Genomic DNA, 22397 nt, shown 5'->3' with positions numbered 1-22397 from the left:
CAGGCTGGATAGAGTAGATTGGGCACAATTGTTCCCACTCATATAAGGATTAAGAATGAGAGGGCACAAATTTAAAGGGACCAGCAAAAGTAGCAAATATAATGTGACAAAAAAATCTTCAGTGAGTCATAAGGTTTGAAATGCACTGCCAGACATTGCTCTCTCTCTCTTTATGTCAACACATCTTGGACATAAGGTTTGCTTCTGCTATGGCTGATCTCCGGAGTTTTCACTCCCTGCATGCATATCCTTTTCCCTTATCTCTCTCGAGTCTGGGGTCTTTTTCCTGTTGGCTCAGGCTCATCTGCTTATTGCATGTCTTTATCCTACTGGCTCTGAACCAGGGACCTAGGTAGTATTACCTCATTGCCCCTTATCCAAATCCACTGCCCCTGGTGGATGCAAGTTCAACTGAGGTATTCAAGAGGACATTAGATAATTATTTCAAGAGATACAACATACTAAGTTATGAAGGAAAGGCAGGAGAATGGTATGAAGTCTGCTGGTACAAACATGATGGTGTTATGGACCAGGCCAGAACGCTTCAAAACATTTCAAGAAAGTAGCCCACACCCTAACTTTGCTAGTTGTGTTAAGCAGGTGTAATGTGGATATTCCAGGAGTGATGCAGCTGTCAATCCACTCAGTTTTAAACAAAACAGAATTTATTTGCAAGATTATAAAATGAAACACAAAGAAAAGAGAACAAAATATAAAATAACCTAATTTGTCTGAAAACCCAACAGATTATCCTAACGTAATGATGCTGTTCCCACTACTTGCAACAATCCCTACAAACACCCCTTGGCAATAAAGGAAAAATCAAACACAGGTCTTACAGGAGAGAGAGAGATAGCAGAGAGATTCAGCATGGAACACCTTCTTCCGTGTAACTGTTTATTTGACCAGCAGCCTCAAAACTTACTTGACTACTTGTTCTGAACAGCCAGACTACTAAAACCCAAACCAAACCAAACCAGAGAAAAGCTGAGCTGGGAGAGCTGGCGATTCCCCTTTCATTGAAAAAGCTTTTTTTTACTTAAAAGCTTCCTTAAGTGGATATTTTGGCACCTGTGTCTTTACAACCTCCTGAGAAAAAAACAAAGATAACCCTAATATTGTTAAAGGAACAGCATCTTCACAATGGCCTCCTTCCACAGCATAACACTTCTGTGATCTTCTGACATAGAATTGAAATCAAAAGTTATTGCACTGTTTCATTCTAGTAGCTCATTTATTTTCCAAAACTATATTTTGAATTTTTTTAAATTTCAGTTCTCCCCTTCACACACCAAAACATTTTTTCTTCGCCAGGATATAGTACATGGTGAATGTTATCATTGTCTGCTTGCAATTCTTGCCTGTTCCCAGTGAATATGACTTTGCTGATACCATATTCCACGCCAATTCTATTTGCATCTCACTCTCAAGTTTGTGCTGTTATAAACTCAGTGATCAACCCAGAGATCAAATGCAGCTACCCTAACTCCAGCTGGGCTGATAACGGCTAATTCATTTTTAGTTTGGTTTTAGGCAAGCAAATAAAGAATCGCTAACAGCATCTTAAAAAGTAATTTAACTTTAATCCCACATAAAAAATACTGTGTTCTACTAGCCACTTATCTTAGAAGTAGACTTAATTGATTAAATATCTCAATGTATGGAAAAGTGAGATATTGTTGATTAATTCTTGATCCTTAAAGAATTTGTAAAATGGTCATACATACTTGTGTAGTACCAGCATGCTGACCTATTCCAGAAAGGTTTGAGCGTCTAACTAAGTCCTCAGGATACTGCTACTTTGAGCTGAAAATCAGAGGCTTACCAATGGAAGTAAATGTTTATACCAATTAAAAATTAGAAGTATGTTGCTTCACCAGCAAATGATATATATTGTAGTTGCAAAAAGCTGATCATCTATTCTGATTGAAAAGTTATTCCTCAGTGAATTAACTTAAGGACACCACCTGAGATCCCTGGGGTCTGCATCGGAATTATATTAAATAATCTGATTACAAGAATACTACGTTATGGATATTCATATTTCGTGTTTAGCTACAAAACTTTGAAATGTTGATAAATGTGTTGTATTACATTACGGTTAAGTTATATTTGGTTTTGTCATGTAATATCGATTCTCCTACTCCTCAGATGCTGCCTGTCTGGCTGTGCTTAACCAGCACCACACTCTTCAACTCTGATCTGCAACATCTGCAGTCCTCACTTTCTCCTATCCTATCACATTAGGATAGGAGAAAGTGAAAACTACACATGCTGCAGATCAGAATCGAAGAGTGTGGTGCTGGACAAGCACAGCCAGACAGGCAGCATCTGAGGAGTAGGAACAATGGAGGCATAAGACCCTCATCAGGAATGAGGCTTGTGGGCCAAGGGGGCTGAGAGAGATAAATGGGAGGGAGTTGGGGCTGGGGGAAGGTAGCTGGGAATGCGATAGGTAGATAAAGGTGGGGGTGAAAATGATAGGTTGGAGGACAGAAAGGACCATTCAAGAGGGCGGTGCCAAGTTGGAAGGTTGAGATTAGGATAAGGTGGGGGGTAGGGGAATTGGGGAAACTGGTGAAATCCACATTGAGCCCATGTGGTTGGAGGGTCCCAAGATGGAAGATGAGGTGTTCTTCCTCCAGGTGTCAGGTGGTTAGGGTTTTGTGATGGAAGTTGCCCAGGACCTGCATGTCCATGGGGAGTGGAAGGGGTAGTCAAAGTGTTCAGCCACAGGGCGGTGGAGTTGGTTAGTATGGGTGGCCCAGTGACGTTCTCTGAAATGATCCGCAGGTTGGCATCCTGTCTCCCCAATGTAGAGGAGACCACATAGGGTGCAACAGATACAGTAGATGATGTGTGTGAAAGTGCAGGTAAATTTCTGTCAGATGTGGAAGGATTCTTTGGGGCCTTGGATGGAGATTAGGGTGGAGGTGTGTTCACAGGGTTTGCACTTCCTTTGGTGACAGGGGGAGGTGCCAGGAGGGTGGGGTCTGTTTATAGGTGACCGAAATGGCAGAGAATGATGCAATGTATCCGAAGGTTGGTGGGGTGGAAGGTAAGAACCGGCGGGGCTCTGTCCTTGTTGTGATTGGAGGGGTGGGGTTCAAGGGTGGAGGTGTGGGAAGTGAAAGAGATGCGCTGGAGGACATCATCAACCATGTGGGAGGGGAAATTGCGGTCTTTGAAGAAGGAAGCCATCTGGGATATTCTATGGTGGAATTGGTCCCTCTGGGAACAGTTGCAGCAGAGGTAGAGGAATTGGGAATAGGGGATAGCATTTTTACAGGACACAGGGTGGGAGGAGGTGTAGTCCAAGTAGCTCTAGAAGTCGGTGGGTTTGTAGTAGATGTCTGTGTTGAGTCGGTCACCGGAAGTGGAGATGGAGAGGTCCAGGAAGGGGAGGGGGGTGTCTGAGATGGTCCAGGTAAACTTGAGGTCAGGGTGGAAGGTGTTTATGCAATTGATGAATTGTTCAACCTTCTCCTGAGAGCACAAGGTAGCACCGATACAGTCATCAATGTAGCAGAAGAAAAGATGGGGAATGGTGCCAGTGTAGTTGTGGAAGATGGACTGTTCCTCATACCTGATGAAGAGGCAAGCATAGTGGGGGCCCATGTGGGTGCCTATGGCTACCCCTTTGGTCTGGAGAAAATGGGAGGATTGGAAGGAGAAATTGTTGAGAGTAAGGATCACATTGGGTTGGATCAGCATGAGAGGAAGGAACAGAGGGCTTGGAGGCTTTCGTCATGGTGGATACATGGGAAATCCCCAGAGGTGATAAGATTGTGGATGATCTAGGAGATGATGGTCTGGTGATGGGAAGTGAGGTCATGGTCAAGGGGATAGTAGGAGGAGGTGTGGCACTGGGGATCTCCCACCCACAGCTTACAATCTCATACTCTGGGATTCCCACACCACCGGATTCTACCTCCTACCCAAAATTCACAAACCTGACTGCACCGGTCGACCCATTGTCCTAGCCTGCTCCTGCCCCACCAAAGGTATACATGGACAGTGTCCTGACCCCTTAGTCCAGGAACTACCCATCTACGTTTAGGGCACCACCCACGCCCTCCACCTCCTCCATGACGTCTGGTTCTCCGATCCCCAAGCCTCATTTGGGCGGCACGCTGGCACTGCTGCCTCACAGCACCAGAGACCCGGGTTCAATTCCCACATCAGGCGATTCTCTGTGTGGAGTTTGCACATTCTCCCCGTGTCTGCGTGGATTTCCTCCGGGTGCTCCGGTTTCCTCCCAAAGTCCAAAAAATGTGCAGGTTAGGTGAATTGGCTATGCTAAATTCCATAGTGTTAGGTGAAGGGGTAAATGTAGGGGTCTGGGTGGGTCCGCTTTGGCGGGTCGGTGTGGACTTGTTGGGCCGAAGGGCCTGTTTCCACACTGTAAGTAATCTAATCTGATGAAGGGTCTATCTCATTAGGATCACAACTGGCACTTTGCAAAACTGTCTTGCATTGTTTTAGGAGTTATTTATTATTTTAAAACATGCAATGCTCAAACAAGTCAGGTTCTCAACCGTCATCAGCTTGGAATGTTTTTACAGAAAGCAACAATGTCTTGTTCACGACCATATGCTGTAATCTAGAAACCACTTATAATATTCTTTTATTTAGTTTCTTGCCTCATGGAATTTGCATAATCTGAAATTTCATCTCATTGTTGATTACTTTTCACAGTCAATTATTAGGAAACAAAATGACTGTTTTCTCAAGCTAATGTTCACATTGGGTTTATTTAGCTATTGTTATAATATTAAATGAAAGTTTGAATCTTACGTTTTACTGCAGTTTCTTTGCATTTTTCAACGTCGCCACTAGATGGAGAACTTTGCAATTATTATGGCATAGAGGAGACTGAGAAGCAGACACCCTGTGGTCTGAATGTACAAAGGCATTGACATGTTAAAGATGTATAAATCAAAACAAAGTCGATACATATTGCTTATTTCAGTATGACTTACTACTTTATTTTACCCAGGTACTCTACCAACTTTATTTTCCCAATGTACAATTAAAAATGTATTCATTAGTTATTACTATTTTTCTCAATCCTTAAATTGGTCAAAGAGATGTGCTACCAGTCTTGCCATTCACCAAGGTCCAATGTGCCACCTAAGGGCTTGGTCATAAAACTTGTAACATGAAAGGAAGTAATTCTATCCATTATGTGTTTATGGGCTGTGAAATCAATTTTGTCTATGTCCTCTGTTCCTTAATATAGCTTTGCATTTTCTTTTCCAATTGTATATACAGATGTAAAGTTCACTTTCAAAAATTACTATTGAAGCTGATTAAACCACCATTTTGTGCAGCACATCCAAGATCATAACTTACTCGGGATAAATATTTCTTAGCATCCCCCTCTCTGCTTTTTTTGTTTATTACTGTATCTTAAAATTGTATTCTTTTGTTACCCACAACTGGAAATATTGAACCAAATTTTTATAGAACCTCAGAGCGTAGAATCAGGCCATTCAGCCCATCAAGTCCATCCAAACCCAAGCCTACCCTGAATTTCCTATCGATAATTTACCCAACCTGCACATCCCTGGGCAATCTACCAGAGCCATTCCACCTAACCTGCACATCTTTGGACTATAGGAAGAGACCCATGCAGACACAGGGAGAATGTGCAAACTCCATGCAGACAATCATTCAGGAATTTTTAGATTAGATTACTTACAGTGTGGAAACAGGCCCTTCGGCCCAACAAGTCCACACCGCCCCGCCGAAGCCCAACCCGCCCATACCCCTGCATTTACCCCTTACCTAACACTACGGGCAATTTAGCATGGCCAATTTACCTGACCTGCACATCTTTGGACTGTGGGAGGAAACCGGAGCACCCGGAAGAAACCCACGCAGACACGGGGAGAACGTGCAAACTCCACACAGTCAGTCGCCTGAGGCGGGAATTGAACCCGGGTCTCTGGCGCTGTGAGGCAGCAGTGCTAACCACTGTGCCGCCCATAGAGTTTTAGAATTAGAATTCCTACAGTGTGGAAACAGGTCTTTGGGCCCAGCAAGTCAGCACCAACCCTCCAAAGAGTAACCCACCCAGACCCATTCCCCTGCATTTGCCCAGACTAATGCACTTAACCCAGATTTGGAGGTGCAGGTGTTAAAAATCACATAACACCAGGTTATAGTTCAACAGGTTTATTCGGAAGCACTAGCTATCGGAGCACTGCTCCTTCATCAGGTGATTGTGGAGTGTAAGATCATAAGACACAGAATTTATAGCAAAAGTTAAGAGTCTGATGTAACTGAAATTATATATTAAAAAAGACCTGGATTGTTTGTTGTCTCTCACCTTCTAGAATGACCATGTTGGTTTCAGTTCTTTCATATGTAAATCCAAGAATTTTTTTAAAAGTTACATTCTCAAGTGAATTTTAACAATAGGTACTATGTCGTCCCAGATAATGCATTGAAGGTGTGAGGTGCCCTAAGTGAGGCTGTCTGTGCCCCAATGTTCAGACTGATGCTATTTCTAAAAAAGTGTTTTACAGAATCTTACATGGATTCTTGCAGTTATTGAGCAAAATAAAATATAATTCTGTAAGTACAAGTTCACCCCACAAGTGTATATGTGTGTGTCCGGGCGGGGTATGCGTGTCTGTGAGAGTGTGTGTGTATGTGTGTCAGTGCGAGTGTAAAGAGGTATAGGTCTGTGAGAGGGTGCATGTGTGGGTGCGAGTGTGGGTGTGTATGTGTGAGCATATGAGAGAGAGCTTGTATATGAGAGAGGGCCCGCATGAGTGCATGGGTCTGTAGGAGTGTGTGTGTGTGTATATGTGTGTGTGTGTGTGTGTGTGTAGTGCAATAGGGCCACCTGTAGTGTGACATGAATGAACCCACGGTCCAAGTTGAGGCCATCCCCATGGGTACCGAACTTGGCTATCAACCTGTGCTCAGCCACTTTGCGTTGTTGCCTGTCCTGAAGTCCATCTTGGAAAATGGCCATCCGAAGGTCTGAGGTCGAATGTCCTGGACCACTGAAGTGTTCTCCAACTGCGAGGGAACACTCCTGTCTGTTGGTTGTTGTGTGGTGTCCATTCATCCGTTGCCGTAGCCTCTGCTCAGTCTCGCCAATATACTATGCCTCAAGGCATCCTTGCCTGCAGCGTATGAGATAGACAATGTTGGCCGATTCATGTGAGTACCTGCCATGTACATGGTAGGTGGTGTCCCCACGTGTAATGGTGATATCTGTGTCTACATTTCAACATGTCTTGCAGTGTCCTGAGCGTGCGCTCAGGATATAGCAATACAGTTATAGGACATTGCCCAACAGGCAAGACAACAAAACTACACCACGTACTTGCACACCAAGAACAAGAAACTGGAAAAACTTGACATCACCACCAGCAGTAGTCAAGCCTTTGCATCACAGTGGAAAACATTATCACCACGGGGAAGTTGATCGTCAACTTATCGGACCACACTCTTCAAACGGTAGAGATTGAAGTTCTTAACAGGGGTCTCAATTTCTGCTCCACCACCAAGATAGACCCCAGACTCTTGCAGCAGACACAGAGGAATTCATTAGACGAATTCAGAGGAATTCTTTCAAGATGTCAGCAGTGATCCCAATGAGCCCTCCGAGGAACCGAAACAGTCATCACAGGGATCCACAGAGGGGTGACCAAAGAAGGAGTCAACTTAGACCCCACCAGAGGGCCACTGCCCTGGGCTTGACATGTATGCTCAAACCGTCAGGAAATATATAAATGCCAGATTCATCAGCTGCACCCATAAGATAGAACAAAATACCACCCAATCACAACGCAACGCCATCCATGCTCTCAAAACCAATCACAACATTATCATCAAACCAGCAGATAAAGGAGGAGCCATCGTCATTCAGAATAGAACAGATTACTGCAAGGAAGTGTACCGACAACTAAACAACCAGGAACACTACAGGCAACTACCAGTTAATCTGACCAAACAGCACACCCGCATTGATCAGTACTTTGGATCCAATCCTTCAGAGTGCCCTACACACCCTCATTGCATGTACTTCTTGTGTAGGTCTGAAGCTTGGGGCAGCTGCCGCCAAGGCATGGTGGAGAAAGACCACTGTGTAACATCTGCCTGCCTAAGAAGAACAGGGGGCCCGCGCAGTCATTTGGGCTCTGCTGATGCCTCAGCTGGATATATGATTGATAAATGTACAGACCTGTATATTAAAATGATAAATTCTGATCTCTGTATGTAAATGTTTATGTATGTGTGGCATAACCAACTGTACAGACCATCAAATTATTTTATGAATAAAGTATACTTTTTAAATAAATAATACAAAAAAACGTCTCGCGTAGGTGACTTCTACTGCCTTCCAAAGATACACAAAGCCACCACACCAGGACATCCCATCGTATCAGGCAATGAGACTCTGTGTGAGAACCTCTCTGGCTATGTCGAAGGCATCTTGAAAACCATTGTACAGGGGAGCCCCAGCTTCTGTCACAACACTAAGTTTTCTTACAGAAACTCAGCACCCACGGACCAGTCGCATCGGGAACATTCCTTGTCGCAATAACATTTCAGCACTCTACACCAGCATACCCCACAATGACAGCATCGTGGCAACAGCCTCAGTACTCAATACCAACAACTGCTAATCTCTGAGCACTGTCCTACAACTCATCCGCTTTATCCTCGACTACAATGTATACACCTTTGACAACCAGTTCTTCATCCAGACACACGGAACTACCATAAGGACCAAATTTGCACTCCAATATGCCAACATTTTTATGCACAGGTTTGAACCAGACTTCTTCTCTATGCAGGACCTCCATCCAGCACTATACGCCAGGTATATTGATGACATTGTTTTCCTCTGGACCCATAGCGAGGAGTCACTGAAACAACTACACAGTGATATCAACGAGTTTCATTCCACCATCAAACGCACCATGGACTACTCTCTACTATCTGTCTTATTCTTGGACACATGCATCTCCATCAAGGATGGGCATGTCAGCACCTCAGTCTACCGCAAACCCACAGATAACCTCACAATGCTACATTTCTCCAGCTTCCACCAAAACATATTAAAATGACTATCCCCTACAGATAAGTTCTATGCATACACAGGATCCGTTCAGATGAGGAGAAACGTGACGGGTGTTTGGAAGTACTCAAGAATGCTCCACAAGAAGGGGGTACGATGTTCAACTCATCAACCACCAGTTCTGATGTGCCACAGCGAGAAACTGTAATGACTTCCTTAGGAGACAGACACGAACTGCAACTGAAAGGGTTTCTTTCGATGTGCTTCCCTGGAGCCGAAAAACTACGCGGTGTTCTTCGCAGCCTGCAACACATTATCAATGAGGATGAGCACCTCACCAAGACCTTCCCCACACCTTCACATCTTGCCTTTAAACAGCCACCAAACCTCAAATAGATCATTGTTCGCAGCAAACTGCCCGGCTTTCAGGATAACACCATACAACTTTGTCACAGCAGACACTGCAAAACGTGTCAGAGTGTCAACACAGATACCACCATTACATTTGGGGATACCACCCACCATGTATGTGGCAGGTATTCATGTGATTAGGCCAATGTTGTCTTTCTCATACTCTGCAGGCAAGGTTGCCCCGAGGATGGTACATTGGTGAGACCGAGCAGAGGCTACAGCAACGGATGAATGGGCACCACACAACAATCAACAGACAGGAGTGTTCCCTCCCAGTCGGAGAACACTTCAGTGATCTGGAACATTCGACCTCAGACCTTCAGGTGACCATTCTCCAAGGTGGACGTCAGGACAGGCAACAATGCAAAGTGGCTGAGCACAGGTTGATTGCCAAGTTCAGTACCCATGGGGATGGCCTCAACCGGGATCTTGAGCTCATTCAAGTCACACTACAGGTGACCCTACTGCAGTACACACTCTCTTTCACACACACACACACTCATACAGACCCATGCACTCATGCAGACCCTTTCTCATACTCAAGCTGTCTTTCATATATGCTCACACATACACACCCACACGCACACCCTCTCACAGACTTATACCCCTTTAATTGAATTGAATTGAATTTCTTGTCACATGTACCGAGGCACAGTGAAAAGCTTTGTCTTGTGAGCAATACAGGCAGATCACAGAGTTAAGTAGCATACATAGTAAATAATAGATAAACAGCGGCAAAAACAAAAACACAGGTACAGGCGAATGTTAAGAGTTTGTGAGTCCATTCAGTATTCTAACAATAGTAAGGTAGAAACTGTTATGACACAGGCTGGTGTATGTGTTCAGGCTTCTGTACCTTCTCTCCGATGGTAGAGTTTGTAGACAAACATTGCCAGGGTGGGATGGATCTTTGAGAATGCTGGTGGCCTTTCCTTGACAGTAGACCTGGTAGATGGATTCTATAGATGGGAGGTTGGCCTTTGTGGTTGTCCAGGCCAAGTTCACCACTCTCTGTAACTGTCTTTGATCTTGAATGGTACAGTTGCCATACCAAGTAATGATACATCCAGACAGAATACTCTCGATGGCGCACCTATAAAAATTGGCAACGGTATTCGCCGCCTTGCCAAATTTCACAGCTTGCCTGAGGAAGAAGAGATGTTGTTGAGCCTTTGTAACAAGTGCGTCCACATGAAGAGTCCAAGAAAGCTTGTTGTGGATGACCACTCCCAGGAGCTTGACACTCTTCACTCATTCCACCTCTGTGCTGTTAATGTGTAGGGGACATGAGTAATATCCTGCCGAAACTCAATAGTGAGTTCCTTGGTTTTGCTGACATTGAGAGCTAGGTTGTTCTCAGTGTACCATTTTTCCAGGTCTTCCACCACCCGTCTGTAGTCTGTTTCGTCACCATCTGAGGTTCGACCGACTATGGTGGTGTCATCAGTGAACTTATAAATGGCATTAGTCTGGTATTTGGTGATGCAGTCATGGGTATAAAGTAAGTACAGTAGGTTGGTGATGCAGTCATGGGTATAAAGTAAGTACAATGGTGGTGTCATCAGTGAACTTATAAATGGCATTAGTCTGGTATTTGGTGATGCAGTCATGGGTATAAAGTAAGTACAGTAGGGGGCTGAGTAGACATCCCTGGGGGCTCCAGTGTTGAGTGTTAGTGACAATGAAATATTGTCCCCAGTCTTCACTGATTGTGGCCTGTGGGTCAGGAAACTGAGGATCCAGTTGCAGAGAGTTGGCTTAGTCCAAGATCACTAAGTTTAGTAGTCAGTTTCGAGGGAATAACAGTGTTGAAGGCTGAACTGTAGTCAATGAGTAGGATTCTTAGTAGCTGTTCTAGGTGTCAAGATGTTCTAGGGAGGAGTGAAGGGCAAGTGATATGGCATATGAAGTGGGTCTGTTGATCCGATAGGCAGATTGGAGAGGGTCAAGAGTAGTGGGGAGCTGGAATTGATTAATGCCATGACCAGCCTTTCAAAGCACTTCATGACCACCTTCACTCACACTCACACATATACACATACACACACTCTCTCACAGACATTCATATACTCCCACCACAAACACACCCACGTGCACACACACACATATACACTTGTGGGGTGAATTTGTACTTGCAGAATTACATTTTATTTTGCTCAATAACTGCATGAATCCATGTAAGATCTTGTAAATCCCTTTATTAGAAATAGAATCAGTCTGAACATTGGGGACAGACAGCCTCACACAGGGCACCTCACACCTTCAATGCATTATCTGGGCCAGCATGGCCCCTATTGTTAAAGTTCACTTGAGAATGTAACTTTAAAGTACAGTTCTGGGTTTTATATATGTAAAGAACTGAAACCAACATGGTCATTCTAAAAGATGAGAGACTTAACAAACAATCCAAGTCTTTTTCAATGTATAATTTCAGTTACATCCACACTGTAAACTTTTGCTATAAACTGTGTCATACAATCTTATACTCCACAACCACCTGATAAAGGAGCAGGCTCCGAAAGCTAGTGCTTCCAAATAAACCTGTTGAACTATAACCTGGCGTTGTGTGATTTTTAATTTTGTGCACCTAACCTACACATCCCTGAACACTACGGGCAATTTAACATGGCCAACTCACCTATCCTGCACATCTTTGTACTGCGGGAGGAAACTGGAGCACCCGGAGGAAACGCACGCAGCCATAGGGAGATTGTGCGAACTCCACACAGACAGTCGCCTGAGGCTGGGATCAAAACAAAGGTCTCTGGCATTGTGAGGCAGCAGTGCCTACTACTGAGCCACCAAGCCATCTTGTTGGAGGAAGATACCTTACGCCATGCCTAATTACACTTGGAAACTTCTGTTCAAATTATTTGTGCCATACCTTGCTAGAAGTGCAAACTGGCAAATATGGCAAGGACCACAGACATGGAAGCTCTAAAAGGCAAGTGTTACCTCCTGAACCAATGCAGTTTGAGGCAGAGGAATAAAAAGGAAACAACTGAGAAGGGAACTTTAGAACGGAACAAAATGAAGAGCAAAGAAGTAAAATTGGATGGCCAGGGAGAGAAAATTAATACAAGACATTTTTAAGAACAATTTCTCATCCAGAGGAATCAGACTCCATAGTTTAATGTTTAAGTTTTGGGCCAGGCTGGTTGGTTGGCATTTCAATAACAATTGGCAATTTATTAAAAGTGATTACTCTTTCTTTGCCAATTTTAAGAGGCATATATTACTGATACTAGGAAGGTTAAATAAGGTAGTGGTAATATAATTGAACTAGTAATCCAGAATCGCAGGCTAATTTTCTGGCAAAATGAGTTTGAATCCCAAAATAGCAGCTGGTGAAATTTGAATTCAATAAAAATCTGAAATACAAAGCCAGTATAATGGTGACCATGTAACTATTGTCAACTGTCATAAAAACCTATCTGGTCCATTAATGTTCTTAAGGAAAAGAAGTTTGCCATATTTGCCTTGTCTGGCCTAAATGTGACTCTGGCTCCACTGCAAAGTGATTGACCCTTAACTGCCTTCTTTTCAATTAGGGATGAGCAATAAATGCCTAGCCAGTGAGCCTCTCATCCCATGAACAAATAAACCGAACTCCCCCAACCATAAAACCCCAGTCAGGTTTTAGAACAAGACTTCCAAAAACAGGGTCAGAACCTACATGGTGTTGTAAAAGCTGGAAGGCACCAAAGATCACTTTGAAGCTCCAACTAAAGTTATTATACCTGTGCCCCCACTCTATTGGTTCCCTTCTATCACAGCGCCCCCTAGCAGGCTCTCTCATTCTTTCGGAAAGGTTGTGACAATTTTCAATCTTCGACATGGGGTCACAATGGGAAAAGGATTAGGAAGGTTTGAAACCATTCATCATAAACCCTCTTAACCTGAAACTTAACTGTTTAGGACTGAGATGAAAAGAAAAATCGATGAAAAAAAAAAATAAAGGTTAGAATGTGAAACATTTTACCGCAAGGAACAGTTGAGACAAATAGAAATGCATTTAAACAGAAGCTTGATCATTATATGGACAAAATGACTGGAAGAATATGTTGGTGTATGTTAATGAAGGGTGGGCAGGGGAGTATAAACATAAGGCTTCTTGCAGTAAAAGTACTGCTTTTGTATTGTAAGTACACACTATTTACTGTGTAATAATGAAGGTAATGATAATAATGGTAATAATGGAAGTGGTGAGGTTGGATTTAATAGAATAAGTGTTAAAGAAGCAAAATGCACACCCTGCAATAGTTCTGGGAATATAAGAAAATAGAACTGATTATCAAAACTTTGTGTATAATTTTATAGTTCAGTGCCTCAAGAGAAATGTTCGTGCAAAATCAAAATACTGTAGATGTTGAATATCAAAAAAGAAAGTTTGTAATAGATAGTAGATCTGACCGAATCTGCGGAGAGAGAAGGAAACTGAATTAATGGTTGGAAACTTCTCACTTTAGCATTTGCAGAGCAATTCTTGGATTTGGAATGAAACTTGTGTTCTGAGGAGGGGTTACTGGACCTGAAATATTAAGTCTGTTTTCTCTCCACAGATGCTGCCATAATTTCTCCAATTTGTGGAGTTGCTGGTGTTGGACTGAGGTGGACAAAGTTAAAAATCACACAACACCAGGCAATAGTCCAACAGGTTTACCTGTACTTGGAAGCCCTAGCTTTCCGAGCGCTACTCCTTCATCACATACCTGTAGAGCAGAATCATAAGACACAGAATTTCTCGTTTCTCCAGGCATTTCTGTTTTTGTTTCAGATTTCTAGCATCCGCAGTTCTTGTTTTAGAACCATGAATAGTGTCTGCCCATTGCTCTTTATCAGAACAAGTCCAGTGCCGTTCATCCTGACGTCTCCCTAAATATGGGGGGAGAAACAGGATGGTGCATCCTTTCCGGTAAAGGAAGGGTTTCTAATCAAAGCAGTCGCGGCATGCATCAAGAAAAAAAAAGTCACGACTTTGTAAGGCTGCAGCAGCCACAGAAACTGGGCGGAGACCTAAGAAAGGGGCTCGTACACATCTCTTACCTGCAGGATCTGAAGGACTGCAGTGAGGTGAGTTCTCCCGAGAATGGGAGGAAAAGAAAAACCTGCCCAACCAAGAAGATGGTCAGCAAAACGCGCAACAGTGTTGTGAGATTTTATTTTAATATAGTTGAGTTTTTTGGCATTTGGAATTGAACACCTGAGAATGACTGAAGCTGATTCAATTGTGGTTTTCAAACAAATTGAATTAAGAGAATTACATGAAAAGGAACGGGGCTGGAGAAGTGAGAGGTGCTTTTGCTGGGCTGGCAAAAACACGACCAGTCTAATGGCCACCTTCTGTGTGTGCTATTCAGGAAAGTTGGATATTATAATGCAGATCCCTCGGAAAAAAAACATGAAATGTAACCATGTTTATCCCTTAATGATTTTTTTTCTGAAGTAAGAAAAACTTCCAGCTGCCTTCCTGAAGAAGGGCTTATGCCCGAAACGTCGATTCTCCTGTTCCCTGGATGCTGCCTGACCTGCTGCGCTTTTCCAGCAACACATTTTCAGCTCAGACCTCCAGCATCTGCAGACCTCACTTTCTCCTCATATATTATATATAGCAATATTGAACAATTGGGTATACAAGCAAAAGCTTTTTCAAATCAAATTTAAATCAGTATTTTTTCATTGCAAGCATATCATGCATTCTGGCAAAGTGCTTCAATGTTTCAGAGATGAATGAAGCATTTGTCGATATATTTCGCAGGAGAATCTGCAAAGATCGAAGAGCTGAGTTGTGCAAGCTGTAAATGCACGTTGCCAGCATTAAGCCGACTCTGCGAGTTACTGTCCGAGCAGCAGCACAAAGCGCTGCCACCCCCTCGCTCGCCTCGCCCTCTGGAATGTCTATGGGACCGGGGGAGGGGGGAGAGAGGCTAGGTTGTCGGAGCTCGGCCGCTAATTGGCTGAAGAAGCGGAGGGCATTGTGACGTGCTCGGTGAGGAGGATTCCGCCGCCGTGTTCCACCATCGCCGGATTCCGCGCGCCGCAAACGGACAGCAGCCGCCGAGACAGAGCGGGGAGGTGAGTGAGTGAGTGAGACAGACAGTGAGCCCGAGCCCTGAATCAGCCTCGTGCCAGACCCAGATCCAGGCCCACGCCTACGCCCGGCCCCGTGAGCCGCGGTGTAAAGAGGAGCGGCCCAGCTGGGGCCCCCGGGGCGGGCTCAGCCTGGACTGGACCCCTTTCGGTTAACGGTCTCTCGGGCCGAGAAGGTGGGGCCTCCCGAACGGGTCCCACCGGCAGCTGGAGCTGTCTGGTTGGGTTGGGTTGGGGCGGGGCGGTGTTGAGTGCGAGTGGTTAGAGCCACCGCCTGGGCTGGGAGTCCCGCCCACTCCCTATCCTCAGTCCTGAGGTCTGCGAGAGAGTTTCAGGCGGCGGGGCCTTCCCAACTCTCATCAGTGGATGACAACCCCTCCACCCAACTGATAGCCCTCCCTTCTCCGCCTCACACCCCCCATGCCCACTCCCCCGATCGCCGCGCCCGCCTTCCCCAAAATCCACGCCACCCCTTTCCCGCCCCGCCCCCCCCAGCCAGCTTTTCTCTGCGACTTCCAAAGATATTTTAAAATCTGGGTTTTTTTTGTTTCCGGTTCCCTTGGCCTAGTGTGAGGCAATCAGTTGCTCTTAGATGTTTCTTTCTAAGGAGGGTGATGTGTAAATAAAAGTTATTGTTAATGATCTGAATATCCAACTCATACCAGAGTTCCAGTCAGTAGCATATGTCTGTGCCATGCACTTTCACACCATGGCCAGTTTATGTGCGAGCTGATTCCAAATTTGTGGAACTTAGTGCTGTGAATATTGATTTTAGCCCAAAGAAGTTTAAGATTCACAAGAATGTAGTATTTCAACTGATCTTGTCTACTTGTTATATTTCTAGCTTGTACTGTTGATATTTCCATCAAGAGACTTCTCATAAGTTTTCCAGTGAAATAGCTGAATCTTGAAAGTTTAGGCTTTTTCTCAGGCCTCTATTCATCTTAAAGTGAGACTCGAGCAATGATTTTGTGAAATTTAACAAACGAGCGATCAATTGAGATAGGGAATTCTCTGGTCAGGGGCACAGACAGATATTTCTGCTGCCAGCAGCGAAAAATCAAAATGGTGTGTTGCCTCTCTGGTACCAGGATTAAGGATATCTCAGAGAGGGGTGCAGAATATTCTCAAAGGGAAAAGGGACCAGCAGAAGGTCATTGTACACATTGGAACTAATGACATAAGAAGGGAAAAGGATGAGATTCTAAAGGGCGAATATACAAAGTGGGGCAGGAATTTAAAAAGGAGGTCCTTGAGAGTATTAATAATTGTAATACTCCTGGTGCTACAAGCTAGTGAGGGTAGGAAAAGGAGGGTAGAGCAGATGAATGTGTGGCTGAGGAGCTGGTGCAGGGGAGAAGGGTTCACATTTTTGGATCATTGGAATCTCCTCTGGCATAGTGGAAGTGACCTGCACAAGAACGATAGATTGCATCTGAATTGGAAGAGGACTAACATATTGGTGGAAAGATTTGCTAGAGCTGCTTAGGAGGATTTAAATTAGTAAGGTGCAGTCGGGGTGGAACCCAGCAAAATTGTAAGGAAAGAGATCAGTCTGAGACTGGTACAGATGGGCGAGGGACCAAGTCAGTCAGGGCAGACAGGAACAAAGCAGAGTACAAGGTTGGACTGAAAATAAATGGCATTAACTTCAGTGCAAGACGCCCAACAGGGAAGGCAGATGAACTCAGGGCATGGTTAGAAAAATAGGACTGGGATATCATAGAAATTACAGAAATATGGCTCAGGGATGGACAGGACTGGCAGCTTAATGTTCCAGGATACAAATGCTGTAGGAAGGATAGAAGGGGGGGTGCAAGAGACCGGGGGGAGTGGCGTTTTTGATCAGGTATAGCATTAGATTTAGGTTAGATTAGATTCCCTACAATGTGGAAACAAAATCTTCGGCCCAACGAGTCCAAACCGACCATCTGCAGACTAACCCGCCTGGACCCTTTCCTTCTGACTAATGCACCTAATACTATGGGCAATTTAGCATGGCCAATTCACCCTGAGCTGCACATCTTTGGATTGTGGAGCACACGGAGGACACCGGAGCACACGGAGGAAACCCACACAGCCACAGGGAGAACATGCAAACTCCACACAGACAGTTGCCTGAGACTGGAATCGAACCTTGGTCCCTGGTGTTGTGAGGCAGCAGTACTAACCACTGAGCCACTGTGCCACCCCCTTATTACTGCTGTACTTGGGGAGAATATTCCTGGGTGGAACTGAGAACTGGGTTTTTTGGGTGGAACTGAGAAATTAGAAGGGATGATCACCTTCTTGGGATTGTATTATAGACCCCTAAAAAGTCAGTGGTAAATTGAGAAACAGTTATCTGTAAGAATAATAGGATGTTTATGGTAGGGGATTTTAACTTTCCAAACATAGACTGGGACTGCCATATTGTTAAGGGTTTATATGGAGAGGAATTTGTTAAGTGTGTACAAGAATTTTTTCTGATTCAGTATGTGGATGTACCTACTAGAGAAGGTGCAAAACTTGACCTACTCTTGGGAAATAAGGCAGGGCAAGTGACTGAGGTGTCAGTGGGGGAGCACTTTGGGGCTAGCGACCATAATTCTATTAGTTTTAAATAATGATGGAAAAGGATAGACCAGATCTAAAAGTTGAAGTTCTAAATTGAAGGAAGGCTACTTTTGACAGTATTAGGCAAGAACTTTCAAAAGCAGATTGGGGGCAAATGTTCGCAGGTGGACAGCTGGAAAATGGGAAGCCTTAAAAAAATGAGATAACAAGAATCGAGAGACAGTATATTCCCGTTAGGGTGAAAGGTAGGGCTGGTAGATGTCGAGAATGCTGGATGACTAGTGAAATTGAGGTTTTGGTTCAAACAAAAGTGGAAGCATATGTCACGTAGAAACAGGAGAAATCGAGTGAATCCTTAGATGAATATAAAGGCATTAGGAGTATTCTTAAGAGGGAAATCAGAAGGGCAAAAAGGGAACATAAGATAGCTTTGGCAAATAGGTTTAAGAAGAATCCAAAGGGTTTTTATTAATTCATTAAGGACAAGAGAGTAACCAGGGATAGAATAGGGCCCCGCAAAGATTGTGTGGAGCCGCAAGAGATGGGGGAGATACTAAATAAGTATTTTGCATTCGTATTTACCATGGAGAAGAACATGGACAATATAGAATGTGGGGAGATGGATGGTGACATCTTGAAAAATGTCCATATTACAGAGGAGATAGTACTGGATGTCTTGAAATGCATAAAGGTGAATAAATCATCAGGACCTGATCAGGTGTACCCTAGAATTCTGTAGGAAGCTAGGGAAGTGATTGGTGAGCCCCTTGCTGAGATATTTGTGTTATTGATAGTCTTAGGTGAGGTGCTTGCCTAACGTGGTGCCACTCTTTAAGAAAGGTGGTAAGGAAAAGCCAGGGAACTATAGACCGGTGAGCTTAACATCGGTGGTGGGCAAGGTTTTGGAGGGAATCCTGAGGGACAGGATTTCCATGTATTTGGAAAGGCAAGGACTGATTCGGGATAGTTCAGCATGGCTTTGTGCATGGAAAATCATGTCTCTCAAGCTTGATTGAGTTTTTTGAAGAAGTAACAAAGGTGGATGTGATCTATATGGACTTCAGTAAGGTGTTCGACATGGTGCCTCGTGAGAGACTGTTTGTAATGTTTAGATCTCATGGAATACAGGGAGAACTATCCATTTGGATACAGAACTGGCTCAAAGGTAGAAGACAGAGGGAGTGGTGGTGGAGAATTGCTTTCCAGACTGGAGGCCTGTGACCAATAGTGTACCACAAGGATTGGTGCTGGGTCCACTACTTTTCATCATTTATATAAATGATTTGGATGTGAACACAAGAGGTATGGTTAGTAAGTTTGCAGATGACGCCAAAGTTGGAGGTGTAGTGGACAGCTAAGAAGGTTACCTAGGAGTACAACAGGACCTTGATCAGATGGACTAATGGGCTGAGGATTAGCAGATGAAGTTTAATTTAGATAAATTTGAGGTGCTGCGTTTTGCAAAAGCATATCAAAGCAGGATACATACACTTAATGGTAAGGTCCTGGCGAGTGTTGCTGAACCAAGAGACCTTGGAGTGCAAGTTCACAGTTCCTTGAAAGTAGAGTCACAAGTAGATAGGATAGTGAAGAAAGCATTTGGTATGCTTTCCTTTATTGTTCAGACCATTGAGTAAAGGAGTTGGGAGCTCATGTTGTGGCTGTGCAGGACATTGGTTCGGCCATTTTTGGAATATTGCATGCAATTCTACTCTCCTATTGAAAGGATGTTGTGAAATTTGAAAGGGTTCAGAAAAGATTTACAAGGATGTTGCCAGGGTTGGAGGGTTTGAGCTATCGAGAGGCTGAATAGGCTGGGGCTGTTTTCCCTTGAGCGTCGTTGGCTAAGGGATGATCTATTAGATGTTTATAAAATCATAAGGAGCATGGATAGGATAAATAGACAAGATCTTTCCCTGGGGTTGGGGAGTCCAGTTTAGGGTGAGGTGGGAAAGATAGAAAAGGGACCTCAGGGGCAACTTTTTCATGCAGATGGTGGTGCATGTATGGAATGAGCTGCCAGAGGAATTGGCAGAGGCTGGTACAATTACAGCATTTAAAAAGCATCTAGATGGGTATATGAATAGGAAGGGTTTGGAGGGATACGGGCCAAGTACTAGCAAATGGGACGAGATTAGGTTTGGATATCTGGTCGGCATGGACGAGTTGGACTGAAGGGTCTGTTTCCGTGCTGTACATCTTTATGACTCTAAGTGCATTCAACAACATAACTGAGCTGTAAGTAATTATACTTGGAGTTGAAGAAACCTTAAGACCACACGAGTGGCATCATTTAGTTAAGGCATTAAGGGCGCTTTAAATATTCCTCCTTAGAACTACCCCAGCCTGTCAGTTTTAGTGTTTCTTCTTACCTAGTTTGTGTAACTTGTTTTACAAGAAGGGCACAACTGATCTTATTGAGTGTGGTGTAAGGAAAGGATTTCACCCAAAAATGAAGATATATATCCAAGGAACGCATTTGCAGCTGGCAGCAAACATTGTGTGTCAATATTAAGAAGCAATCGTACAAGATATAAATTGTCATGGTCTTTGTTTTTTTTTGCTGGGGAACAGACTTCACAGTTTGCTGTTTAAAGAATGAGACCTCTAGGTATATTTTTGTGTTCCTCAAAGATGTGATAGGGTGAGAATTATTTTCTTAGGGATGAAATGAATAGATCAACTTGAGTTCAAAATTTTAATCCGCAAGAAATTAGAAACTGGAAAGGAACATACTAAAATCTAAATTGTAGCAAAAGATACTCTTTAATATTAAGGATTCTGTCAGATTGTTGAAGTATTTATTTATTAAAATTGGCCATGCATTTTGTGTGGCACTTCTTTCCTTTATGTATATTGTGTTCTTTAAATCTAGGAAGAAGAATTCTACTGGAGTCGTTCCAACTTCTGCCAAAAGAAGTAGGGCATTGGGGTGTACTATTTTAGATTGGAGTGTCGGTAAGTTGAGCTCAATAAGATGAATTGGTGTAATGCCATTGTCCTGATGTAAACAGCTTGACCACATAAGCCAAAAGAATTAGGAGCAAGAATAGGCAATCCAGCTTCTCAAGCCCGCTCTGCCATTTAATATGATCATGGCTGATCTCATACTGGCCTCAACTCCACTTTGCTGCCTGCTCTGCATAACCCTTCAAACCATTCCTAATTAAAAATTTGTCTTTCTTCCCCTCCAGTTTAGTCATTCTCCTGGTGTCCATTATTCAGGAGAAGTAATTTTTCCTCATCTGTTTAAAATCTGATGCCCCTTATCCTAAAACTGACCTGTCATTCTAGATTGCCCAGCATATTGAAATATTCTCGCTACATCTACTTTACCTATCACCCCTGCACCTTTATATGACAGCTTATTTTCAGTTTTCTAACTTTCGTACTTGGATTGAATGTAATTCTGTTGCTAATTATTAATCTGTCAGCCAGTTTAGGGAATTTTCAGAAAAATTCTATAACTGCTTTTACTGGATTCAGAATTGCACTAAAATAACTTCAAATGGTAGAGATTTCAAATTGCTGCTAATTTTATAGAACTCAGTTCATTCAATGTATTTACTACTTTCCTTTTTTTCACTCATCTGACGTAGACTTGTATCTGATGTATGTGATATCTAAATCATCAAGCAATTAAGTCATATTCCTCTAATGATTTAAACTTGCAAACGCATTTTTCTTTTCACGCAACTTCCAGACATAGTCTCCAAAAGAGGTAAAAACGAGGACTGCAGATGCTGGAAACCAGAGTCTAGATTAGAGTGGTGCTGGAAAAGCACAGCAGTTCAGGCAGCATCTGAGGAGCAGTATTCCTGATGAAGGGCTTTTGCCTGAAACGTCGATTTTACTGCTCCTCGGCTGCTGCCTGATGTCTCCAAAAGAGCTCTATTGTTGACAGATTTCTGTGCCCTGATCCACTGTTATGTTGGTAATTTTGATACAGATTTATTGTTTGCAATTTGGTTATGTGCAGATTTCTCAAAAGAGGCAATGAACTAATTGAGTATTTCAAAATACCTTTGAAATTGTAACATATTTTCTTTCTAGCCTTTCATTACAGCCACATAAGACTTATAAATAATTGTGGAACTAAGTGTCTAGTAGGTAGAATATAGAGGTTCAAAAGGTAATGATACTAAATGGCAGCTCTTGTAACTTACCTATAAGTTTGCAAACACATTCTTCTCCACCTTGTTTCTTAGCTGACATTTACACTTTAATACCATATTTGTCAACTGTGTGTGCACTGAAGTGAGATGTGACGAGTTAATTAGATGACTGGTGTTGG

General features: G+C 43.4%; 1 protein-coding gene across 2 annotated transcripts in view; it reads left to right on the top strand.

The window, feature by feature from the left end:
* The first annotated feature begins 15349 nt into the window (after positions 1-15349).
* Positions 15350-22397, top strand: part of LOC122556735 (uncharacterized protein KIAA0232-like) — a 47854-nt gene continuing 40806 nt past the window's right edge. For both annotated transcript variants that reach the window (XM_043703830.1, XM_043703828.1), the window contains exons 1-2: positions 15350-15532; positions 20979-21061. The gene's annotated coding sequence lies outside the window, so the exon portion shown is untranslated. The remainder of the gene's footprint in view (positions 15533-20978; positions 21062-22397) is intronic.

Source organism: Chiloscyllium plagiosum, chromosome 14 (assembly GCF_004010195.1).
Source record: "Chiloscyllium plagiosum isolate BGI_BamShark_2017 chromosome 14, ASM401019v2, whole genome shotgun sequence".
Classification (NCBI taxonomy): domain Eukaryota; kingdom Metazoa; phylum Chordata; class Chondrichthyes; order Orectolobiformes; family Hemiscylliidae; genus Chiloscyllium; species Chiloscyllium plagiosum.
The sequence above is the reverse complement of the archived record's forward strand: the minus strand, read 5'-3'. Positions and strand labels throughout refer to the sequence as shown.